Below are 14,424 nucleotides of genomic sequence, written 5' to 3' on the forward strand. Positions count from 1 at the left end.
TAAGTCAGTACAGTCCTATTACTACATGGTCCACCAGTTGTGTCAGCCTTGGTAGTAGAGTGGCACAGTTGAAAAGTTGCTGGTCACAGTGAACAGGCAGCCTAGAAAGCTCACCATGAGCAGATGCCACCTCATCCCTACGAATAGAGCAAAAAAGAACAGATGAGGAATCTTCCAGGTTTCTTTCCTCTTTGATTTCTTTATTAACCTAGCCCCTGTGCTACATGTAACCTTGTCACATCCTCTGTCCCATCCCTAAGCCCTCATACCTGTCAAATAAGACAGGGGTCTTGCTTTGGGGGGAAGCTCTGGTCCCTCTCTGTCCTAACAGGCTCTGAGCCATCGCTGAAAGAGAGTCCTCTGAGGATTGAGGGAAGTCCATAGCCAGTGCTCTGACTTCCAGGAAGGTTTGAGGAAGGTGGTTCTCTTCTTGTGGTGCCTCTAGTAGGAGCAGCCCACACTTGGGCCCAGCTCCCACTATCAGGAAAAGACAGGTGGCTCTGGTCTTTGCACAGCTCTCCAGCTGAATGAACAGTGCATCACTCCTCTCTCTCTTGCAGGAAGTCTCCAGTCTCTGGTGCAGGTGCTGTTCCCAAGGCAAAGGAAAGGGAAGTGCAGAGTGAGGACTCCCAGGATCCTTTAAAACATTGTCTGCATGGTCTTCATTAATTTTTCTATTTAATTTTTATTCCATGTGTATTGCTCTCCTTGTAGGGGTGTGCCTTCCAAAGCATGAGTATTGAAGGTGGAGGAAAAGCCATGGGAGTCACTTTATCCTACTGTGTGGGGTCCCAGGCTCTGAACCGGGTTGTTGAGCTTGGCTACAAAGAGCTTTCAAGCTGAATTTCCTGCTGGCTCTGATTTCAGGGAGAGCGTCTCATAGAGCCCAGATTGGCCAGTAAACTACTGATCATCCTGCCTCAAGTATTGCCATCTAGTTCATGAAAGGGTTGAGTTATTGACATGAGGAACTGGGGATGTGCAGAGGTGCATGACTGAGGCTATCTCTGCTCAGTGGCATGCCTTTGGGGACTGATAGTTTTCATCACTGAGATGTCATTTGACTGCAGTGCTCCTCTGGAGAGAAGGAGTCTCTTTTGCCAGGGCATCAGGCTCTCCAGACAGGCCTGGAAGGTGGAGGTCTAGAGGCCAGGCCTGCATTCCTCTTCAGAAGCTGCATTTACTACTCTGGACAGTGCTATAGCACAGGGTCACATATCCAGTTCTACCCTGAGACCTGCTGATAAACAATGTCTATCCTGGGACAATGTCTATCATCGGTTCAAGGTGTGGCCCAACCAATTTATTATAAAGGATGATAGTGGTTTGTTGAAAAAGGCAGTAACTTTCTATGAACCATATATTAAGTCTTTATGTATACTAAAATTAACAATGGAAAGAACAGTGGTAGGAGAGGAAGCTAGAGGACAACTGCTGAAAATGCTTGCTTTTGAAAATGCTAATGAAGAGTACAGGAGAGCATAATTACCTATAAAGGAAACTGGGGATATTAATGCTTATATGAAGGCATGGAAGAGGATATCTTTTCTGAAAATGGAAAGATGCATTTTTGGCACGTATTGATCCAGATAGAGTTATTAAATTATACATTGAAATACTCTTGAATATCCTATAGGCACTTTAGCTCAAGATGAGTTGCCTTTAGAATGGATATATATTAAATTTAACTTTAACAAAACATTAACAACATATGAGGAACAAATTTCTTTAATTATTCAGCAAGGCATACAAAGACCTGTTACACTGTGGGGATATGATTGTGCTGCTTTCGTTTTCTCATTAAGCAAAAATAAAGTGGAATATTTAATGCAGACGTCTGAAGTTTCTCAATTAGCCATGATTTCTTACACTAGAAATACTGAATTTCATTTTCCCCATAGTAAATTCTGGGATTGCTTAAGAAAACAAAAAAAATTGTGATAAATACACTAATTTCTGTTGATCCATTACCATCTGCCGTTACTGTGTTTACAGATGGCTCTAAGACCAAAGATCTAAGACAGATGGCTTATTGGACCAAAGATAAATTTGGGGACAAGAATCTTCTTTTGGGTCAGTACAACAAAATGAAGTATTAGCAGTAATTAATGTATTGCTGGATTTTACTCAAGATGTAAAAATATTATAGCCAAGTCAGCTTATGTTGTAGGAGTAGTACAGAATATTGTAACTGCTGTTGTTTCTACATCTAAGCCTATATTAAATGTTATTCTCACATATTAAAGGACTATTTTTATTCTAAAACTCTAGAATATTTATTACACATATTAGATCACATTCAAGATTGCCAGCATCTTTAACACATGGCAATCATATGGTAGATCAATTAGTGGCATTTGCTACCCCAGAAGAAAACAGTCATAATCATGCCAATACAGGATATTTGCATATTAAATATAAGGTTCCCTATTCTGAAGCCAAACAAATTATTGCTAATTGTGGTATTTGTGAGCCTTCACTTATAAAATGTATTCCATCTGAAATTAATCCCAGAAGAATGCAACCTAATACATCGTGGCAGATGGATGGAACCCATATTTCTGAGTTTGGTCGCCTTTCATATATACATGTAAGCATAGATAATTTTTCAATATTTGTATGGGCTACACCATTGCCAGGAGTACGCACTGCTCATGTTATACAGCATCTATTGGAAACTTCTGCTGTTATGGGACCACTTTCTAAAATTAAAACTGATTATGGACCAAAATATATTTCTTATCAATTTAAACAATTTTGTCGGCTCTTCCGGGAAAATGGCGACTCCTGCACGTGCTCCAGAGTTGCCGCCTTCCAAGGAGCCTGCGACCTCCATGGGCCCTGCTGGGGAACCCTGCCTGCGGGGCCAGCCTCAGCCCATGCACAATGTGCTCCCTGCCCCGCAGCTTCGAGCCCCCAGTTCCTGAGGACGTGGGGCGGCAGAGTTTGGCAGAGCTGCAGGAGAGGTTTAGGCGCCAGGAAAGACTTTTGCGCAAAGAAAAATTCATTTGCAAATTGCCCAACAAAGGTAAAAAGATCTCAGACACCACTGCCAAATTGAAAGCTGCCATTTCAGAAAGTGAAGAGGTCAGAAGGAGAACTGAACTACTTCATCCTGTTAGTGTTGACTGTAAGCTAAGGCATAAAGCAAACACAAGAGTTGATACCGACATAGACAAGGCCCAGAATTCTGACCTGATGCTTGATACTTCATCATTAGTTCTGAATGTTCGTCAGTAGACATTGAATCATCTAAAACAACCTCAGAAACTCAGGGACCTACACAGCTCACTCACAAAGACAATGAAGAGACTTTGGAGACTGGCTGCACAGTGACTACCAGCCCCTCTGTCAGCATCACAGTCCAGGCTCCCCCATCTGAAGTGAATGAACATCTCCCCCAGCATTCAAGTCAAGCGGAAGAGGTTTCCAGCAGCATCGACAGTCTGTTTATCACTAAATTGCAAAAGATCACAACTGCAGACCAGACTGAACCCTCAGAAGAAAACACCAGCACTGAGAACTTTCCAGGACTGCAGAGTGAGACTCCTAAGAAGCCTCATTACAAGACAGTGCTAGAAATGCGAGCTAGAAACCCAGTGCCCCCACCCCATAAGTTTATGACCAATGTGTTACCCACACAACAGAGTGACTCACCAAATCATTGTCAGAGGGCTCAGTCTCCTGCTTCCTCAGAAGAGCAGCGACGCAGGGCTAGGCAGCATCTTGATGATGTCACAGCAGCTCGCCTTCTTCTGCTCCACCCCCTGTCTACACAGCTGCTCTCCAAAGAAGAGTCGCTGGCTCTGCAGAAAGAGCAGAAGCAGAATTATGAGGAGATGCGGGCAAAGCTCGCAGCACAGAAACTAGCCGAGAGACTGAATATTACAATGCAGAGCTACAATCCAGAAGGGGAGTCTACAGGGAGATACCGAGAAGTGAGGGATGAAGATGATGCCCAGTCCTCGGACGAATGCTGAAAATGAGCACTGGGAGATCCTGGGAGTCGACTGTTGAGCTTACATTGTCTCATCGAACTTCCTAACAAGTACCAAGAGTGTCAGACCTTGTTGAGGGACAGCAGTTTAAGTTACACAAAGGTAGCTACAAAATAAGAACCCAGTTTGTCTTTCAGAAGATGATCTTCACATGCTTGAACAGTTCAATATTTGAACATTGTGTTTGGCCGTATTGTGTTACAGTTTTGCAGTATATTGTGCATTGGTCTGATATTTTAGTGTGAGTAGAACGCACGTTTTCTTTAAGATATCTGCTTTTTCCTTCTTCGTATTCTTATCAGATAGCACTGCTTACACCCCTTCTGGTGAAATACTTTGTTATTCCAGGCACCTAAAGTGAATTAGGAAGGCCTGGTCCCCTCACTCGAGAAATGAGGGGAGCAGTCTAAAGAATGGTACGCATGCTTGCATGGACACGTTCCTGAGACGCTCGATATGAAATGCCGCACACAACACTCGGGAACCACCACCACTGTGTCTGCTGCTCTGTCCTCTCTTGGGGCGAAGGCTGTCACCTGTGATGAGGTTAAGGAGCACTTGGAAGAAGTGCTGGGTGGGGAGGGTCTTCTGAGCTGGTGTGGGGAGCTGCTCCTGGCTGCCCTAGGCTTGAACTCATTGCCATCTGGGATGATAGGTCCCTGTACAGGACACTCGTGCTTGGTAAGGAAACCGGTGTTATTCTAAGAGTTACAGTTGAATTGTCAGTATATTGCTTTTTTTCCTTGTTAAACCCACAGAGGTGTTTACAGGCTGCAGAAACCTCAGTCCTGTATGTGCACATTTGTGCTTTTTAAAATGATTATATGATCATTTTCAGCAAAGATAACAATGTTATCAAAAAGCCTTTGTCTATTATGTGGAACTTGTAAAGGAGAAATAAAATACCAATCAGAGCAAAAAAAAAACATTTTGTCAATGATATCATATTGTACATATTACTGGTATAGAATACCATCCACAAGGACAAGCTTTTGTTGAAAGAGTTTACCATACCCTGAAATGACAAATTATAAAATTAAAAAGGAAAAGAGATGACCTTACACAGCCTGAATGAAGTTGGCATACCAGTCCCAGAGTAATATTGGCATAAGCATTATTTTTTATTGATCTTCTTAATTTACCACAAGGTGAAGTTATATGAAGAGCAGATAGACTCTTTATTGGACTTCTCCCTGAAGGCATGGAACAGACAATATGGATAAAAATTGCCCGAGATGCTGAATGACAGGAAGGGACATTACTGTATGTAGGGGAGAGGATTTTGTCTCCTTACAGGATGGGAGACTATTCTGGTTACCCAGGAGACAGATCCAAGCACAGAATGATAAGAACCACTCCCTACCCTCAGAGGAATCCAGTTAAACCAGCTACATTTTCTCCTGATGGATGTTCTCCGGAGATGAAGGAGGTGTCCTCCATTACTGAGGCCCTGGCTTCTCTTAGTGTCGACAAACGACAACGGAGAAGGATCGATGCGGTGACAACCCCATTACCTAGGTGAAGCGATTAAGCCCTGAAAGGAAAACTATGTTGTCTCCTTCAGGAAAGTCCTTTACTGCTGAGCACGTATTTTTAGCAGTGTGTGCTTTACTCACGGTTTCTTCTGTTGCGGCCAATGCGAGTTATCAGGCTTATATTCCTTATCCACCTTTATTTGAACCTGCTACTTGTCGGGGAAACAGATGTGGTTTTATACACCACCCCAAGCATTTTATCATCTCTTTGGAATAATTTGACCTTTGGAATAGACGTGATGGAGCTTTGTATAATTTTCCTTATGCTGGATTAAAAATGCCTTTGTGTTTAAGAAAGAGTCCAGGCCTACAAACGGGTTATTAAAATTGGCGATTACCAGGAATAATTGTTACAGTCTCCAGGATTGACAGCTTGGTCTATAACCAAAATTGGAATAACATTACATTTGTTAGCGAGACAGTATATCCTATTTGTGCTTGGTTTACTTATGTAGGCTTAAAATATCTCCCATGCATTTGGAAATACTTCCCTGGCATGTTTCGAAAAATTATTCAAGATAAATGAATAAATTGGGGTCCTTATGGCCAATTATTAATACATGTTCAGAATGGAATGTTACCACTTGTGATTTGTCAAATGTTACCAGGATGAACTGAGAGGAGAGTGAACGCCTTAATGGATGCTTGCTGATGGAATGTGGAGATGGAGGCATTGCGATAACCGACTGGCCTCTGTGGAAGATCCTAATGCGTTTCAAGCTCATTTGTGGAAGACTGTCACTGCATTAAAAGAAGATGTTCTTGCTAATGGAAGCTTTTCTGGGACACTCAATCTGCCTCTCAGTATATTTTTACAACATTTAAGAAAGACAAGGTTACTACTTGTATTCCTATGCCATATTTCTTTTTAATAGGTAGATTTAATTTTGCTAATGGATTTGCTTGTACTAACTGTCATTAGTATCCATGTATTAATTCATCTATTCAGTTTAATATAAATCAATATTCTATTATGATATTCAGCAAAAAATATATGTATGGATGCCTGTTAATTTGACACATCATTGGTCTCAAGATCCTCTTAATTATATGATTATTGAATTTTTTAATAATCTGCTGAGGAACAGTAAAAGAATTATTGGAGTTTGTAGCTACTATTTTAAGCCTTATTTCTGTTGCTACTTTGGCAGCCATTTCCAGCATAGCATTAAAAACATCTATTGAGACAAAGCATTTTGTTGAAGACTGGCATAAAGATTCACATGAGTTATGGATAGAGCAAACTAAAACTGATACTAGACTTCAACATCAAGTAGATGTTTCAAAACAAACAGTAGAATGGTTGGGTCGAAAGATGTTATTTATTGAAAAATATGAGGATTTAAGACATTAAAACAAAAGAAAAAAGAAGGAATTGTTAAGACATAGAGATGCAGCTCCCAGGCAGGGTCAAGAAAGGCCTGGTGACAGATTCAAGTAGGGGCTGGAATGCCACCCTGGAGAAGAAAATGTTTTCTCACTTGGCCTTAAGCTATGTTCTGCTATGTCCTGTTTCTCTGGAAGTGGTTCTAATGCTCTCTAGGTAATGGTGAGTACATTTTGATTATAATAAGAGAGGTGACTTGTTTTATGAATATTTTGAGAAGAAGCCTTTGTTTATTCGTATTTCTTTGTTTAGTCTTCCCTCAGTTGTTCCTGGTATCCTGGGAATAATGATCTTATGGTATCTTGACAAAATGAAAATTGTAGTTATTCATATTCCCAGGTATATAGGGATTAATAAAGCTTGCAACTGTGTGTAGTTGCTTCTGCCTTTGCTGTGCACCCCCTTGTCCTGGAGGTATACTGTACCCAGGGCCCCCAATTCACTAGACATTGACAATGGGTCACCCCACAAAACACAGAAGCATCTACCTTAGTAAAAAACGGATATTTTATTGAATGCACACACTTACACTGATTGATCACATCCATGTAACTACTGAAGCTTTTTCTGCTCTCTGTAGCGGTGATGTCAAAATCTTACTGAAAACCATGCACACCTGGTTTAGGTTGTATTAAATTAGCCCACGATTTCAGTGTTCCCTGCAAGGTGCCATGGGACAGCAGTAGCATGAGTCTGCATGCACCTCGACAGTTTTCACTAGGGACTACACACACACACACACACACACACACACACACACACACACACACACGCTTTACTGACATGGTGCACATTCTTTGCACACAAGAAAGAAAGTGAGCAGTAATGAAAACACAACAATAATGGAATTGATGGAGGGAGTTGTGGGGAAGCTGGGGCTTAGAGTTACTTAAAGGCCCTGTGCAGGCTCTCCTTCTGTTGGAGGAGAAACTTCAAGTGCAATGTGGTTCTTTATTTTCTTTCTCTAAAGCACAGAGGGCTAGGGTGGATCACAGGGCTTTGAGCATGTTCGGAAAGTACAGTCACACTGAATTAAATCCTAGGACAGGAACCCTATTAATCTTCTACAAAGTTACAGAGCAGCCTGGATGAAGACTCTCAGCTGAAAAGTTGGACATCTCAAGACAGGCACTGAAAATGGCTGACAGATTTGACTGAAGACTGGAAATGTTTTGCAATCTCATAGGAAAAGAAGGCCCCTCATACCACATTGTACTTTAAGGACAGTTTATTCAGGTTAGGATGACATGAACTATTGTCTCAGGTCACAGATGTCAGCACAAAGTATCCAAGGTATTGTATGCCAATGGTAGCATCAACAGAACAAAGCACACAGTGTCATGAAGACATAAATCATGAGTATGTGTAGCAAGACCCAGGCCTCTTCCAGGGTCTTAGATAGTAACTGAGAACCTCAAATATGGTAGTGATGTGATAGTGTGGGGTGGATCTAGTTACAACTAGTTTCTATTGTGACACAGATGACTCTTTTTGTGTCATGGTCAGCTTATAATGAATGACTAGACCTAAGCATGAGAATAACCAAATACTACATTGCTTCCCTAGCTGCTGAGCTTTTAAAAGCCCTGGGGTGACAGCAAGCTTTTGTGGACATTCTGGATTATTCCTTCTGTACTTTAACTCTCTGAGTCAACTGCACTCTCAGTAAGTTAGTTCAATTCCATAAATTGGAAATCTGTCACCTGGAAAATACAATCTCAATACGATCCCAGATTGGCCATGGAAAAGGTTAGCTTGAACTGTCCCACCTAGGTTCTGGGCTTCCACAGGCCTGCTCTCCAACAGAAACATGTGTTCACAGCTGTAGGATGCATTCACTATGGATGCTCTTGAAGTTCCTGCCTAAACTGCTTAGATTAAAATAATTTTCATGCTAACAATCAAAACACTCATTATGCCAATCTGCCCAACAGGAAGCTAATTTCTATTCTGTATTTTGTCAGATGTGCAGAATACATATGGTCATCATTGATAATAGGTGAAAAATCTGCTCTAATATGGACACTAAGTGGTGCTGGAGGATGATCCTGACCCACAATGAGCAGTGGGAACACCAGAGCCCTGTAGGGATGGCTGGCAAGCTAACACATTGAGCATATACAGCTCAGTAAATTTCCTGTGAATACACATCTCCTGAGATTTCTCTATTTGATTGGAGGTGATCCTGTCCACCTAATACAGTACATGATGTGGAAGGACAAAAGCACCTGCAGGAGCTCTGGTGATGACTCACAGGATAGAGCATCTGCTGCTCTCTCAGAAGAACCACATGGACCCTAACAATTGGGTAAAGCATGTCAGTGATTACTTCATAAAGTGTGTGTCCGAGAAACAGCCACATTATCCACACAAAAGACACTGTCACACTGGGTACCCCTCGGTGACTTTGAATTCACTTATTATCCCAGGATCCATGGAACATGCAGAGATCCATCTCCACCTGTCAGTTCTAAGTCCACAGGAGGGGACAGAACCCTTGAATAAGAATGATGGTCTTAAGAGTCAAGAGATAGAATTCAATTGTTATTCATAAGGAATTCATTTTTACAACAAAACAGGATTAAAACAAATAAATTAAAATATTAAAAATTTTTGAAAAGATAAAAACATTAACAAGAACATATAAATATGAAACAACAAAAAGAAAATTTCAATTAAAATCATAACAAAAATATTTCTAAACAGCACATTCTTAACGAACATTTAGAAGCACAGATGTATTCCTGTATCTCCTCTTGCACACATAATGAAAAGAGGTCCCCCAAGTTGTCTCTCAAGTGCTGTTTTCTGAGAAGAAAGTAAGACCTCAATCAGTCAGGCTGGCTTAGTGTTATATAAATTTAGGGTCTCTAAGCAATGACAAATTAACTCTGAGGAAGAATACTCATCCAAAAATTTTGTTACCATTCAGGATGTTTGTCATCAGGGACTCCTGAGAAAGCAACTTATTCTTCAGGAAGCTCTCTTACTGCTGTGTGTCCAATTCCAGCTCTCTTGCACTTTCTGAGACCTGGGAGAGGAAGGCAATTTTTCAGACACTGATATGGTGGTGAAATGCAAGGCAGCTGTCAGAAGGCTGCCTTCTACCACCTCAGTTCTATTGGACAGTCGACATGGACCTTTTAACTGATATCATTGTTGCTAACTCTTTGGGAAGGGCAAAATCTCCAGAGAGCCTCTAAGTAATGTGGGCTGCCAATCTGGGACCCAGACTTATACCAGTGCAAACCAAGAACAGGGCAATGGGAAGAGACTTCATTGGGTTGCCGGAAGAAAGGAGATGTCCATATGTCACCAAGGTCAAAGCCAATGACAAGTACTAATTTGACATTTGCACTTTGTTCTTATCCCGCAAAAGTGCTTCCTACACAAGAAGTCACATGACCACAGAGTGTCATTTGTCAAAGAACCAAGAACTTGTTCAAAACTCTACATAGCATCCAATCTATCACATGGATATGCAATAATGAGGTATGTTATTCATCTGTCACCATTTCTATACTGCAGCTTCAAAAAGAGCAGACAAATATACTTGCAAAATAATTCAGTTTCTGAAAAGTGGTTGGCTTCCCAGAATACTTGTGCATAGGCAGAGCAATGAACAATTCCATTACATGAGGTGGTTGGCTGGTTGTGAGTGTAAATTAGAAAGGTGGTAGGAGAGAGCAAAGATGTATCAAATTGGCAAACATTATCAGATAATTTTAAGCTAACACAGCAGCTCATCCCTGCCAGATGATGCTGGGTCTGGACGTTGCTGGTCTTTATCTTTCTTGTTGAAGTCAACCAAATATTTCTGGTTCAGTGCACAATCAAGATGCACCTCCTTGCTCTCCTGCTACAGTGGGACCAATTTCGTCCTACATGTGTTCTCCATCAGGAGCTGGCTGAGCAGGTTTCTGGAAATACAGTCTGCATAGTAAGATCATGCTGCCCCTTTCTCCCATTCCCACTCCCGAGTGCCACTAACTCCACCAGGACCCAGATACCCATGAAGACTTAATAGAATTCATTTCGATACATATAAGGCTGCTGCACAAACCACAAAGAGTAAATTCCGGGAAGAATAAATTGTATGTTTGGCCCGAGCACCAATTAGTGTCCGCATCTCTCAAAAAGAACATGGATATACAACTATGCATGAAAGCCCAATGCAGGGGGGCAACATCAATTAGTAGTGGGCCAACACCCTCAAAGGAGGTCAGTAGAACCAAGAGAAGGTCATGCTAACCATGTGGTCCACACACTGAGTTTTGTAAAACCTGGTATGACACCATAGGTCCAGGTCAGCCTAATAACCTGCTGACTTCAATCAGTGCTGTTCTATCTAGAGCCTTCTGAAGATGCCTACACAATCCTGGGATGAGTAACAGTCATTTATGGAACTGAAAACTGAGTCCTAATGACCCTGGCACACTGATGTGCAAACAGCACAAGAGATAGAACCAGAGCTGAAGACTGTCCAATCCAGAACAAAGAAGTCATAAATGGCCATTCCACAGGTGACAGCCTTTCTGACCAGGACTTGCCTAGAGAAGGTCATCTCCTTCTTCAGCTCATGGTTGTTCTCATGGATCTCAGTGTTCTCCATCTCTAAGTTGTGCAGAATTGACATGACCGCCTCCTCCATTCTCTCCAGGTCTTCATAATATGGATTTGGCCTGAAGTGTGGCCTGGCCCCAAATGATAGAATCCAATGAACATCAGCATTTAGGAATATATGAGCTCAGGGTGAGTCCTGTACTACACCAGCCCTGGAAGGACACCTTCTGAATTGTACATATTGGGATCTTCTTCAGCTTCAGAAACTTGTTTTTGTTTGTCCAGGACACCAGAATCTCAGCATCCAGATGGAGGGCTCCCTGGCTCCCTTTGTTCAATCAAGAGGAAATCTGCAGTCAAGCCAGTTAAGCTATCAAGAGCCTAGGCCACACCTCTCCATGCTCCCCTACCCCAACACACCCAGAAACCTGTGATTACTTTTTTCCTGTCCCGATAACAGACCATATATCAACACAAAATTATAATCTGCACAAGGAATACAAATAAACAGACAATCGTGGCCACATAGGCAAAGAACTGTGCTGTTGACAGTGGGGCTCCCAGAACAAAGCATTCACATGACCATGAATGTGTTACAGGTAAATACTCAGGCCAAGACATAGACCCCTAGATTCCAAGTGTGGAGGGAAATATAAACATATAAAAGTTGTCCATATGCATTTGGATGTATGCACATACAGACTCACAGACTGAGAAATACCCACAAAAAAGAGAAATGTAAAAACAGAGTCAGAGAAAGAGAAAGAGAAATATGGAAACAGAGGGTACTGTGAAAACCAGGAGAAATGCATCCACCATTGCTGTCTCAGAGGGCAAGACACACAGACAATAACAAAGAGGCCTGAACCTTAGACCTTCTAGTCAAGCATTGAGATGAACAGTTTGGGACCAGGCCCCTCAGGCTGCTGCCTGGATCTTCCAGCACTCAGTCCCCTGCCTAGCAAGTACAGAGACTCACCATAAACTCACTGCAATTACAATCTTGCAAAGCCACCATCTGTCAAGGGCTTTGCAAACGCACACTAGACATTCACTTTCCCTGACTTTATCCCCGAATTCTTCATTCAGACCACAAGTTCTGCTTTTCAATAAATGGAAGCAGATGAGTCCATTTTCCATCTTGCTCCTCAGGAAGGGTCAAGGTTCTGAATCTCCTCTATATGGGAGGTGAGGTTTAGCACAGGGTGGTTAGGGAGGCCCAGCTTTCTAGAACCAAAACCTTAATAGGATAAGATGAAGGTGACCTTGCAATCACAGGAATGAAACAAGAGCATTTGGAGCGATTCAAACCTGTTGTTTTTGGATCTCTCTGTCAGAAACCTCAGGCGATCTCTCAGGTCATTTCTCTCCTCGGTAATGAGCTGCAGCTCTTTAATCAGCCTCTCTTTTTCCTTCTTGGCCTGATTCTCGCTTGGGGCAGTTTCAGGGGAAGATGTTTCTCTCCCAGCATCTGTAGGTAGAAGAACACAAGTGAACCTGCATGGGGAGAATGCATAGAGTGTACATAGACCACAGTTAGGCCTAAACAGGAGAACAAGCCTGGAACCCAGTGTCACTGCTAGGCGATTGGTCTATGCTTAAGAGGCGTCCTCAGTGGATCTCAGTTCTCCCACTACTCTATAGAGACCAAGAGATGTAAGCAGCCAGGTGTTCCTTATGCCGGACATCAGGTGCTTACATGTACTACGGAGATGGCTTCTCCAGGATTATCATCAACTGAACAGGGTACAGCTTGGTTTCAGGACCCTCACCACTGTGGGTTCAGAACTCAGATGATAAATTCACCATCCACAAGACTTGAGTGATTGGAGATACTCAGATGTCCTACCCTGATACTCTAGGCCAACAACTTTGGATTTACAACACATTTCCATGGAGGACATGGTCAACAGACTTATCAGTTCCCCTATATGAAATAACAAATGCCCCAGAAGTTCCAATAGGTTACAGGCTGAATCTTGGTCCACATGTTCCAAACAGTTTTGGTATTTTAGAAAAATGTGTGTAACACACATCTCTAATATATAAAGCTAACGATGACCCTGCCAGTTAGAAGAAATCAGAGGACGTCTAAGAACATAAGGTTATTGCATGGAGCACAGTTTTCTCCCTGTTACTACTGTCAGATATCCACTGTATTTAAAGAAGCAATGAGAGTGAAATACATTGCTGCCCTGTCTAAACTCAGAAAAGGTGGACCCTCCATGACTCCTGATCGTGTTATTATATCAATGTAACCTAACAAATTCACTGTAAAAGTAAAGGCCAGAAGTTCACAGGATAATAGCATTGGCCTTACCATATACTCCCTGTGGGGTTGGGGAAACTAAAGTTCTGAAATCCTGACTTTCAGGAATTGTGATATTCATGAAAATTCAATTCATTTTCAGATGCTCCAGTTGCTGTGGCCCATTGCTAGAAAGGTCAGCTTAAGCCTGCAGCCCCCCTGACAGGGAGCTCAAAATATACTGCCCAGAACTTACTAAACATTCCCCAGAAGTGCTGTCTCTGTTCATCATTACTTTGAGACGAAAGGCCAGATTCCTTCACTCTAGTCTGTCCACAATCGACGTTCCCCCTCCAAAAACGCTTGCGAAGACGGGAAAACATGTCTTAGCTTGTAACTGCCAGACTCAGACTGAGAGAAACTAGGGCACTGGTTGTCACTACTACAGTGGTGACATCACAGAGGATGCCAGAACTCTCTAGGAGAAAATAGAATGTCCAAGAAGGGACAGCAGATGTCATGGGGAGCAGACTTTGCCTTCCTGCTAATAATCTCCCTGTACTGAGCATAAGCAGAGGTGCCCTTTCCAGGAGCCTTTCCTGGGGCAGAGTCACTGAGCACCTCCTGCTTCCAAAGCAAAATTTTCTTCAAGGTTTGATTATAAAAAAACCTTAGTAATTCCTATGCATCTAA

General features: G+C 42.2%; 1 protein-coding gene and 2 pseudogenes across 3 annotated transcripts in view; 1 reads left to right on the forward strand and 2 right to left on the reverse strand.

The window, feature by feature from the left end:
* Positions 1–3,720, reverse strand: part of LOC134483246 (uncharacterized) — a 43,959-nt gene extending 40,239 nt beyond the window's left edge. For both annotated transcript variants that reach the window (XM_087601450.1, XM_087601449.1), the window contains exon 1: positions 3,658–3,720. The gene's annotated coding sequence lies outside the window, so the exon portion shown is untranslated. The remainder of the gene's footprint in view (positions 1–3,657) is intronic.
* Positions 2,887–7,285, forward strand: LOC147997882 (DNA-directed RNA polymerase II subunit GRINL1A pseudogene; annotated as a pseudogene). The gene has a single exon (XR_015647493.1). The product of XR_015647493.1 is annotated as a DNA-directed RNA polymerase II subunit GRINL1A pseudogene (transcript).
* A 2,601-nt stretch (positions 7,286–9,886) lies between these two features.
* On the reverse strand, positions 9,887–14,114 carry LOC147997883 (uncharacterized; annotated as a pseudogene).
* Positions 14,115–14,424: the final 310 nt, after the last annotated feature.

The sequence above is a fragment of the Rattus norvegicus genome, unplaced genomic scaffold (genome assembly GCF_021556685.1).
Source record: "Rattus norvegicus strain SHRSP/BbbUtx unplaced genomic scaffold, alternate assembly SHRSP_T2T haplotype2-0000026, whole genome shotgun sequence".
NCBI lineage: Eukaryota > Metazoa > Chordata > Mammalia > Rodentia > Muridae > Rattus > Rattus norvegicus.